The 12,426-nt window shown below is 43.2% G+C and overlaps 1 long non-coding RNA gene across 1 annotated transcript in view; it reads right to left on the bottom strand.

Annotated features, from left to right (window-relative positions):
• Positions 1 to 313: 313 nt before the first annotated feature.
• The window catches only part of LOC137644066 (uncharacterized), a 63,584-nt gene continuing 51,471 nt past the window's right edge, over positions 314 to 12,426 (bottom strand). The window contains exon 3 of the long non-coding RNA XR_011045124.1: positions 314 to 513. This is a non-coding gene — a long non-coding RNA (uncharacterized lncRNA). The remainder of the gene's footprint in view (positions 514 to 12,426) is intronic.

The following is a 12,426-nucleotide window of genomic DNA, read 5'->3' on the forward strand; positions in this document are numbered from 1 at the left end:
TTTTTGAAAATTTACCTTTTAAGATACATTTGTATACAGTATCTAAAATGACCAGATAGTATAGACATAAAATTTATAATATATAGCAATGACAAATTCTATGACCATCTAACCAAAAAATAATTTGAGAACAATCGCATTTTCAAGAGAATTTCTGAGATACTGTACTTTTTCAGATGGTATATGCTCAATACTATATTGTACACTGTATATATGCTACCATCCATAGATATTTATTGCCTGCTATGTAACCTGAGGTGTAAACTTCTAAAGAAAAAATTTAAATGTTGATAATTTTAACTTATCTTTAAACTGGTGTCAGGTAGACATTATAGCCTCCGTCCATATTTTCAGCTTTGATTAGGATATAAATAATTTAATCTTGTGCCATCAGCATTCCTTTAGCTTCCATCTCCTTCCCATATTATCAGGGCAATCGGGTTGTCCGCTAGAAAGTCTTCTGTTCATTGGCTTTGGCTTTTGGATTCCATTTGTGCAGGTAATCAAATGGATCTGAAAGAAAAGTAAAATACCTTTACTTCAAATGTTCTTAACCTTCAAGTCATACCCCATCTCTTGATAATTAATTTGATACATAGTTACCTCTTTGGGTTATCCATTAGAAGAACTGGCATACTCAACTTCAAAATGACAAATTTGGAAGCAATTTGTATTTTTCCTAACGATACAAACCTGTAGCTATTTATTGGGGATATTACTTTCGGTGAAGCTGAAAGACGAGCCATTAGATTTTTAGTGAGGGTAAACCACCCACCCATTAGTTAGCAGGGTGGGGGGGGGGGTAGTAGTTACCCTTCTCACTCTCATGACTGGACTGTGAACACTTTGCTTGGAGGTAGGACTTCAAGGGGGGACTGGTGCTGGGGGCCAATCTGTATAAATAGCTACAAGTGTGTATTGTTAGGAAAAATAAAAATTACTTCCAAATTTGTCATTTGTTCCATCACAACTACAAACCAACGCTATTTATAGGGGATGTCCATCCCTTTAGGAGGATGTAAGTCCGTGCTAACTGTCTTTTTGGCCTTGACCCAGGGTTTTTCCCTTTGTGTTTTGCACACAATTGGTGGAAACCCTTCACCTCACTAAAACTGTGCTATGCATGGTTCGTGGCCTACGCAAGCTCTGTGCTTGTGATACTAGCATTGTGAATGGTCTAAGTAAGAATTCTCCTAGTCATCGAACTCTTTCAAGGGTACCATGAACGTTAACAAATCCCCCTCGCCAAGGGGTATGGGGACATAACGAGTATAGCTATCTATACTGTAACAAGTTACACAAGGAAAATGGTTTTACCTGCAGACAGTAGAGGTCTGCTTTGTAGAGTACCATAAGTACTATTACTCACAGGGTGGAATATGAAAGAAAGAAAGAGCCAGTCATTCTCTGTCATTCATCCCAGACTTAACCATGGTTAAACTCTACCCTCCCTCATCTGCTACTTGTCCATCAAGGAGCCTGAGGTTTTAAAACCATTTATTGTGTAACCACCACAGGATCCATGGAGAATGTCTCCATGTTCCTTTGGTTACGTCTTGCAGGGAGTGGGCAGCGAAGGTCATTTGACGCTTCTACACCCCCGCTGACAAGGCTTGTGTCACAAAGTAGTCTTATCAATGCTAGGGCGTATTCTTGCCCCTAACGTTATGAGCTCTCGATTTTTTCTATGAGGAGAAGGATGAGGATTCGATGCTTGGTCCATGACCTTGCGAATCAGAGTCGAAAACGTGTTCTTGGTGATAATTCTCTTAACTTTCCCTGAGCTGACAAAGAATGATGACACTCAGGGGCGAGCTCTTATAGTTTCCTTGAGGTAGGGCCTGCAGTTTCTCTTTGGCAAGTAATTGTTGATCTGGATTATTGGTCATGCTGTGAAGGACTCCCAGACTGAAGGGTTGGAATTTTGGGCTCTGAGCTGCCAGAAACGAGGTCGAGCATTACTTGGCCCATTGTCGTGAATTAGAGACATTAAGGGTGTCACATGGGGTTGGCCGACTCTCTTGACCGAAGCCAACACGAGCGGGAGACCTGTAATCAAGGTCACGTGAACATCTACTGCTTGGAGTCCTGGATTGAGATCTCCTTTCAGACTAAGATTCTGTAGGCTTGAAACTCCGTATGAGGAGGGGCGATGCTGACATGGAGGATAGGTTAATTCCTTTCAGTCTGAAGGAAAAGCTCAAGGACTAGCAGTGGCCTTTCATTACCAAAACCAAGAGAAGCTTTCCTCCTGAAGGTACTCGAGGAACTCACCTAATGCTGGCATAGGGGCATCGACGGGAGGAATACACCTTCCATGAAAGCAACTTGCATTCCACTTAGCCTGGCTGAAGCAAAAGATCTACACAGGTATCCAGACATCCTCTTTGCAACGTGTTGCGGAAGAGACTCTCTCAGAGAGGAGGAGCTGGATGGTCTCCAGGTGTGAAGACGCAGCGAAGATATTACTTTGTGAAAGATGTTCACATATGGCTGTTAAGAGTCGCTGAGGGGGTTCTCTCGGGATCTCCATCGGGAGTTGCAGAAGAGTAAACTGGGCGCGACGATTCTGGTGGGAAAGACGAATCTTCCTGGTGAGACGAGTCTGCAGGGCAAGATGAGTCTTGCTGGAAAGATGAGTTTGATGGCCTGTTCCCAAAGAGCAAGGGCGAAGGATGGATGAATCCAATTCCCGTAGGACCTCTCAGTATCTTCTAATGAGACAAGACTGCTGATGAAGAGGCCTGCTCTGAAGGGCATTGGCAGAGAATGGATGAACCCAATTCCTGTTGGAGGAATCCTCCGGAGGGAAGACCAACCAGGAAAAGGAGATTCTCTCGTGGATGGAAAAATCGACCACTGAAACGGCGACAATCATGTAGCTCCCATGAACCCATGTAATAACACAATATATAATGGCAGACGTAAATAATGACTAAAATAAAAGCTAACAATCCAAATGAGAAAATTAGGGGGAAAAGAACACGGGGATATAGAATAAAAACTAAACCTTTCCAAATCGGGAAAAAACCAAAACGGAAAGGGTACAAGGCAAATAAACACCAAAAGGGCTTCCGAAATCGAGAAAATAACGATCCAGAACAACCAAATGAGAACGTGTTCTTCTCCCCGAAAAGAACTCAAAAGATAAAGGCTGGCAGGAAAGGCTACCCACCGAAACCGCTTACGAATCGGCCAAGTAGGCTAAGAAGCACAACGCTAATTAACCTGAAGGGTGTAGCTCGCTATAAATAATAAAGAAAATTATGATCATGCCAAAATACTAAATTAGATGTCCAAAATTTAAACAAGGGCTCACAAATAGTATAAGGAACTAAATGAAAGCCCGATAAACAAAGAGACACCAATGGCCGCGGCGAACCCCCAAAAGGGAACAACAAGCGGCGATAACAAAAAATAAAAAACTGTTAAAAATAAATAAGTGTCGCTACCTAGAAATCCCAAACAGACAAATATAATACTCAACTTGGGAGCAAGGATCTCTAAAACGTCGGACATCTTCAAAAACACAAAACAACACAGAGCAAAATAAAACACGTCTGACCAACGCAGGTGCTGAAAGAGGAATGAAGATAAGGGGTGGGGAGATGTAGGGGTGGAGGGGGATTTTGATGAAGGAGAGGTCTAATTGGTGAGGGATCTATGGTCGTGGTTCAATCACGCCCCAGTTTTCTATACTGACACTCAAAGAGTGAGCGAGCTAGGTTTATTCCTGGCATTCCATGCATATCTTTTTTTCTCTGGTATATTCAGCAATACCTATGCCTTAGAAATGGTGCTAGACGAGCATTTCACGGAGCGACACAGGTCGAGCCCAGAAAACAGAATTGTATAAGGGGGATAAGTTACTTTTAATAAAAGGAGAGCAAATGTTAATTATTGTACATAATTTTTCCTTAGCAATGTACAAGAAATTTACAGAATACTATATTTTAATATTCAAAATATTTTAAGAAACAAAAGGGGATAAAGCAAATTTCTCGCCAGTTTTATGATTGTTTGGCAGATAGCATAGGAAGAATAAAACTTAAGGTGCTACATGCAGGCAACATACCTTGAAATAAATTGATACAGAAGTTCTCTTTTAAATATCCCCCAAAACATAAAAGCAAAATCATTAGAAAAATGTATAAATCTTGAATCCACCAATTACAAAGATTTTGTCAATTAGATCTTAATTCATAGAGCAATGCCACATAACTCTGAAGCCTAAAGATTGACAAAAACATTGCAACTTGAAAAAAAGATAGAAAAAAATTAAACAAGGAATTACTTGAACAGAACCAAGAAAATAATGAGACATAAAATAATCCAATGAGTGCACAAAATAGCTCCTTAGACCAAGGTGTGTAGAAGATAATTCCATACACAAAAGATTGCTCTAAATAATTCCATAGGCAATATAGGCTCCAAATAACTTATAAATCACTTCCTTATCCAATAAGTGACTAAGACAACCCCTAGAATTGTTCTAAAAGATACCAAAGACAAAAGTTCAGAATTACTTCCAAGACCAAAAATAGTCATGACTAACTGAACTGACAAGGGAATAGGGCCCAAATAACTCCATAGACAAAATGGTGCCCTGAATAAACCAGTCTGTTCTTGAAAAAAAAAAAAAAAAAAAAAAATTGCAAACAAGGGAATACTCAAAACTGGTAAATCAACTAAGAGCCCTGGATAGCTTCTTGAATCAGGAAACACCTTGAATAGCTCAAAAGATAAAGGATTTCAACATTTCTGGGGCGACCTGTGACGACCGGTGAAAGAAGTCCTTCTTTACACTTTTCTAATATAAATCTTCCAAATATACTAGAGAAAGATAAAAGCATGGAATGCAGAGATTACTACCCTCGCGCGATCACCTTGTGGGTGTCGTGTATACAACAGGGGCGTGTGAAAACCACTATTCACAGGCTGTCTTCCATTTAGATAATCCCTCCATCAAAGGGAAGGGCCATGACAGGCCCTAGAGAACACAGTTGGACTACCCCACCGACACCTACCACGCGCGCCCTCTAGGTCATCCTTCTGTTTTGGACTTGCCCGCAAAGTTGTAATTTTTTTGTGCTCGGTGTTTTTGCAAGTGATTGTCGTTAATTCAACATGACTGACGCTGCTACTTCACCTTTACCAATGTTAAGTACCATAGTTTGTTTTGACAGTTTTTTTTCAGTACCGGGCATTTGTTCTCTTTCCAGTAATGTGGATTTTAATTTTGGAAGCGGCTTGGCCTTCCTCGGTGACGGCAGCCATTTTGGTTTTGTTCGCTTTGGTAGTTTTTCAAGTTAATATTGCCCATCTGGTACTCTGTCATCTAGGTTATATCACATACGTTTTATGACCATTTTTATTATCATTATTTTATTATTGTTTTTACTATGTTATTTTTTTTTGCTAGCAAGTCCAATTTGGACGAACGAAGAATAACGTTCTTGCCTTTGTTATAGTTTATGTACACGCCTCAGGAAGGTGCTCGTTTTAGACTATACAGTATCTTTATATTTATTTGTTACGTTGTCGTTATTCTTCGTTCTTGGTTATTACAATTTTATCATTATTCTTATCATATTATTGTGTGATTTTAGTTCTTTATAATGTAACCATGAGAGCGTGAGCATAAAGTGCTCGTTTTCTTTTACTACAGTTACGAGTTACCCTTTCTCTCGTTTTCTTTCTTAAGCTCGAGTAAGGAGAGGTGGATTTCCCGTTTTCCGTTTTCTACGATCACGAGTTATTCCTGCCTCCTCCTCTTCTCCGGGTTTATGATATTACGTTTGATGATATTCACGTTTTATTGATGTGGTTACTGTTAATATAGCTAGCACTATTAATAGGTTCTGTTAGTGTATGAGTCATTATTTTGGGATCGCTTTATGCCGCCACCCGTAGCTCCGCCTTGAGTTATACTCCGCTATAATGGATACTCATTGGGTGAGAACTAGTCAGATATTTGGAGTGCAACGGTGAAACCCGGCACTCAGATTCCGGCTTCGGCCTTATGCACACGAACCTTTTTTCATGATTAATCACAATTTCATTATTACGGTCCTTTTTCATCGAATCTCCGGCTTCACTGGAGATAACACAGACGTTCAGCATTGAGGTTAACATTATCTTACCGCTGAGGTTCACGATTTCACTATGACGGACCTTTGTCACCGGATCTCCGGTGTCAACAGAGATCACTCAGACGTTCAGAACCGGGGTTAACATTATTTTACCGATGAGGTTTATAGTTACATGTTACGTGGTTACTGGTTTTTAGTATATTAATTTGTTAGATAACATATTAGTCACACATAATTAATGTTATTTATTTCTATTGATTCATCTGTTCACTGACCAGAGTCTCAAGGAACATCCAGACTTATGTCTTCTTTCTTTTACAGAAAGTCCGCTGCGCTGCCAAGGGCTGCTCCGCTGCTTTTAATGATCCCCTGGGCCATGATCTATGCCGGTCCCATGCACATTGCGCCATATCCTTCTCTCGGGAACCGGGACAAGCCCCCTACATGGTATGGTTCACGGAGTCATGCACGCTCTGCTACGAGCTGTCATCCCTACTCCTGAGCGATGATGTAAGTTGGTTCTAGTTTGTTCCTGTTTGCGATGAACTAATTGGTCTTTATGTAAATACATCGCTTATTGCTTCATCATTAATCCCCTCACCTCTTTCAGGCTGATGATGAATCTCTCCGGGAGGCAAGAGCTGCTCTCCGTCCGTGGGTGTCAGGCTTTGGGAGGAATGCTCCGTCAGGCGCACCCTATCTCCTTGATGGAGACATGGCTTCTCGCCTATTCCCGGGCTCTACTACTGCGGCAGTTCCACCGGAGACAGCGGCCCCGTTAATTGAGGCGGTTAGAGCAACCATTCCAATGGAGGAAGAAGTTTTATTGACGGAGGACGCGTCCTTTCTAGATTTGGACGTCGAACCCATGGATGAGCAGGTAGGTGGTGATGAGTTGGTGGACCCCCTTTCATCCCTCACTCCTTCCTCTACTACTTCCTTTCACGGCTTTGATAAGCCTACGGCTTCTCCTCGGGATCCCTCCGTTCCTGTACGACCCAAGGTGAAGCCACTACGTATCTTTAAGCCTTCAGCTTTGCCATTATCAGTGTCACCGGTCCCGGGACCCTCAAAGGATCCTGATGTTCATATTACTTTACCTAAAACTGTGACTACTAAAAAGACGAAGTCCGCTAAGTCCAGGGCTTCGTCAGCGGATCGTGCTCGGGAGTACTCCTTATCCGCCGACATGATCAAGGATATTGTTAAAGAGCAGATACAACAGCAGATACAACAACATTCTAGGGCAAACCAAGGGGCTATGACGGAGCTCAAAGATATGGTGGCGAATCTGATCCGTTCAGGAACTCAGATGCCTCCTCTTTCAGCCCCAGACGCATCGAAGTTACCCCCCTTCGATAAAAACAACCCTTGGAGGTTTGCCTTACATGCTCCATATATAGATGGTGCCATAACTCTGGAGGGCATAGGCACCCGCCCTCTAGAGGACCTAAAATTTTACCCTCCGGGACTAGAATTCCCATTCAACGGCTTCGTCCGTTTGAAAGAACATGCCTTGGTTAGGTTAGACAAGATACCGAAGGAAACGGTAATTTTTCCTAAAGAGCAGGCCCAAGCTCTCTGGGCCAGGACGTTGTCGGACTGGGGGTGCACTAATTCCAAGCTCACCCCACACAAAGGAGCCTACACCATATTCACAACTGCTCCCGTTATTACCTTACCTATTACGGATAAAGTGGCAGGTCTTACTTTTCAAGCTGTCAAAGAAGGTTCTGCCATGCCGGCTCTTATAGAGATGGACCCCACCTCCATGCTCATCCCGAGTACCTCTACTATCTGGGACGATGCCCCCTCTACTTTCACAGTAGGGAAGTTCAACCCAGACTGCGCCTCTAATCTGTTTTCCGAGAAGCTTCCCAAATTACCGGAAAATCTTCTCAAGACTGAGTTTGAGGCACGGAATAGGTTAGCTAGGTCTCTCCACTCCTGCTGGGGTAAGACCCTTTTTCCTCAGGAGGAGGGGAACAAGGTTCTACAAGACGCTGCGAGAGCAAACCAAAATTTGCAAGCGAGGTGGGGCCTCACTGCCAAAAGGAAGGTCGAAGCCCAAAAGCAAACCTTCTTCAAGAAGAAACAAAGATTTACCCTTTACAAGACGAACCGAGGTCACTACCATCAATCGTCTGTTACCCACTCGTCATCATAGTCTCCCGATGCTTCGCCGACTCTACAACCGAATCCCCCTCAACAGGTGGTCTACCTCACTGCTCCCCCAGGTACACAACCCAACCCTGTTTGGATGCCCTCACCCGCATACAACCCTAGCTACGAACCCTCAGGTTCCTTTCTTGGAAACCAGAGAGGTAGCTACAGGGGTAGAGAACAGTTCCGTCAACGAGGCGGACCTAGGACAAGGGGTGCTCGAGGAGGGAAAGGACCTAGATTCACTCCCTCGCAATGATATAGTCCCGGTAGGGGGCAGACTTTACCACTTTCGAGACCATTGGACCTTCAGTCCGTGGGCTCACAGCATAGTCGCCAAAGGTTTGGGGTGGAAATGGTCACAAGGTTCTCCTCCTCCACCAGTGGCCTTCTTCCAGAAACCCACTACCATACTGAGAGAGTACACCACAGAGTTACTCAAGAAAAAAGCAATCAAACGGGTTCGATCGCTGAAGTTCCAAGGCCGCCTGTTCACAGTTCCGAAGAAAAGCTCATCGGCATTGAGAGTGGTCCTGGACTTGTCAAAGCTAAATTCTTACATCCTCTGCGACAGGTTCCAGATGCTGACTATCTCTCAGGTACGGACCTTACTTCCCCGTGGGGCCGTCACCACCTCTATCGATCTTACTGATGCCTATTATCACGTACCAATAGCTCAAAACTTCTCTCCTTGCCTAGGTTTCCGTCTAGGCAGGAAAGCCTTTGCGTTCAAAGTCATGCCCTTCGGCCTCAACATTGCACCCAGGATATTCACGAAACTGGGAGAGACAGTGTTAGAACAACTCAGGAACCAAGGGATTCAGATCGTTGCTTATCTAGCCGATTGGCTCATTTGGGCTCGGTCGGCCCTGGAATGCAACAGAGCTACGAAGAAAGTACTTCGTTTTCTCGCCAACCTGGGATTTCGGGTCAATCTCCAAAAGTCCCGCCTACTACCATCAGACCACTTCGAATGGTTAGGCATTCAGTGGGACCTTTCAAAGCACAAGCTGTCTCTACCTCCCAAAAAGGTAAGAGAAATAGCTTCCAAGATCAAGAATTTTCTCAAACACAAACAGGTGTCCAGAAGAGCCTTAGAAAGAATCCTCGGCCTTCTCCAATTCGCTTCAGTAACAGATCGCCTATTGAAAGCCAAACTCAAAAGACATCAATCGAGTTTGGAGAAAGAGAGCTACAGTACCTTTAAGAGACAAGGTCTCGAAGATCCCCTCTGTCTTGAAAATGAGGCTACAGCCATGGTCCGAACCGAAGAACCTCTCCAAATCGGTTCCTCTTCAATTCCCACCTCCACAAGTGACAATTCATACAGACGCGTCTCTGAGTGGATGGGGGGGTTACTCCGAACATCAGATGTTTCAGGCCTCTTGGTCACCTGCCATGAAACACTTCCATATCAATGTTCTCGAAGCCATGGCAGTGTTCTTGACCCTGAAGAGACTCTCTCCTCCGAGGTCGACCCACATCAGAGTAGTGTCAGACAGCACAGCCGTAGTACATTGCATCAACAGAGGAGGATCCAAGTCGCCCAACCTGAATCAGATCCTGGTCACTATCTTCGCCTTGGCAACAGAAAAGAACTGGTTCCTGTCAGCAACTCACCTAGCGGGAGTCCAGAATGTGATAGCGGACTCACTATCCAGGACGAAACCACTGGAATCAGAATGGTCTCTGGACATAATTTCATTCCGGTGGATACTCAGACTGGTTCCGGGCATACAGGTAGATCTATTCGCAACTCAGATGAATCACAAACTTCCTTGTTATGTGACACCAAACAAGGACCCTCAGGCTTATGCCATAGACGCATTAACCCTGGATTGGAACCATTGGAGGAAGATTTACCTATTTCCACCAGTGAATCTTCTAATGAAAGTATTGCACAAACTACGCTCCTTCCGGGGGGCAGTGGCTTTAGTAGCACCTCACTGGCCAAAGAGCAGTTGGTTTCCTCTCCTCCTCGAGTTGAAACTCCGTCCCTTCCGGATTCCATTTCCCAAACTGACCCACGTAATCCAAACACAGACTGTGTCAGATTCCTCAAGGATAGCCAAAACCCTAACTTTGTGGACTTCATGAAGTTTGCAGCTCGTAGAGACGCAAACATTGACCCGGAAAACGTTCTCTTCATCAAAGCGGACAAAAGGGACTCGACAATTCGTCAATATGATTCAGCCGTTAAGAAACTAGCAGATTTCCTAAAGAATTCAGACCATACTCGTATGTTTCCGAATTTAGCCATCTTGTTCTTTAGGTTCTTATTTGACAAGGGCCTGGCAGCTAGCACTATAACCACCATCAAGTCAGCTCTGAAGAAGATCTTCCTTGTTGGGTTTAACATTAACCTGACGGATTCCTATTTCTCATCTATTCCAAAAGCGTGTGCTAGGCTTCGACCTTTGGATCGGCCACAAAAAGTCTCTTGGTCTCTGAACGATGTCCTCAAACTTGCATCAGACACGGACAATGAGTCCTGCTCTTATATCACTCTGCTTAGGAAGACTTTATTTCTAACAGCTATGGCCTCAGGTGCTAGAATCTCAGAACTAGCAGCTCTCTCACGTAACCCGGAAAACATAGATTTCCTCCCTACAGGCGAAGTACTACTTTCTCCAGACTGAGCTTTCCTGGCTAAAAATGAGGACCCACAAAATAGGTGGTCCCCTTGGAAGATTATCTCTCTTCCCCAGGATCCTTCGCTGTGTCCAGTCACTACTCTCAGGGCCTTTTTAGCTAGATCTGCCACCCGCTCGTCTGGCCCCTTATTTATCAGGGAACAAGGGGGTACTATGTCCATTCAAGGTATCAGACAACAAATCCTCTACTTCATTAATACTGCATGGACTAATTAATATCCAAAATAATCTAAAAAAGGGATTTTGACGAAGGAAAAATCTGTTTCTGGGGAGAGACCTGTGACGCCCGGTGAAAAGGGTCCTTCTTTACACTTTTCTGATATAAACCTTCCAAATATACCAAAGAAAGATAAAAGCATGGAATGCAGAGGTTACTACCCTCGTGCGAGCACCTTGTGGGTGTCGTGTATAAAGCAGGGGCGTGTGAAAGCCACTATTCACAGGCTGTCTTCCATTTAGATAATTCCTTCATCAAAGAGAAGGGCCGTAACAGAGGCCCTAGATACCACACTTGACCCACGCCACCAACGCCTAACACGAACGCCCTCTAGGACATCCTTCTGTTTTGGACTTGCTTGTTTGGTCGTAATTTTTTGTGCTCTCTGAATTTCTCCACAATCCATGGCTAAGGAGTTCCTCAAATAAATCCATAGACAATGAAGTTTTACTTACAAAAGATTTTTAAGTAAATAGAAACTATGGAGTATAATCACCTAAGCTTGGTAAATCAAGGCATTACCTAATAGCCAATCTTTGCTAAGAGAAAAATCATAAAACAAAGGGAACTCTAAATCATAAAACAAAGGGAACTCTGGAAGACATTTTTAAACACAAATTGTACAAAACACCGTAATACTAAAGAAAGCCCTTTATACCATAGTGACCGAAAAATATATCTTTAAAAAAGAATTATCTGAAAAATCTGTAAACAACTCTATGGAGCAAGGAATGCCCAAAGTAACTCAACAGACTAAATAACAAACACACAGGATATCAGATTTTACTCTCAGGAGATATACTTTAAAGCAGGCCGGATCACCCCCTCACAAAAAACAAGTCAAGGAAAAATCCAAAATCTCATATAACCAAAATGGCTCTTTCGAAACGCAGCTAGAGTGGCCTAAAAATTTTCTTAAAGTAGGCATAATTCTAAAACTTCGGGGGAAATAAATAGCAAAACTTTGGAAACCTAAGTACTGTATGAAGGAAAATATTTTGAACTGATGTGGGGAGATCTTAACACTTTACATAATTTTCTTAAATATGTTTACAACTGATAATAGGAGTCCCAAAAAAGGGATTTTGACGAAGGAAAAATCTATTTCTGGGGAGAGACCTGTGGCGCCCGGTGAAAAGTCCTTCTTGTATATCTTTTCTGATAAAACCTTCCAATTATACCAGAGAAAGATAAAAGCATGGAATGCTGAGGTTACAACCCTCGCGCGAGCACCTTTTGGGTGTCGTGTATAAAGCAAAGGCGCGTGAAATCCACTATTCACAGGTTGTCTTCCATTTAG

This window comes from Palaemon carinicauda, chromosome 7, assembly GCF_036898095.1.
Source record: "Palaemon carinicauda isolate YSFRI2023 chromosome 7, ASM3689809v2, whole genome shotgun sequence".
Classification (NCBI taxonomy): Eukaryota; Metazoa; Arthropoda; class Malacostraca; order Decapoda; family Palaemonidae; genus Palaemon; species Palaemon carinicauda.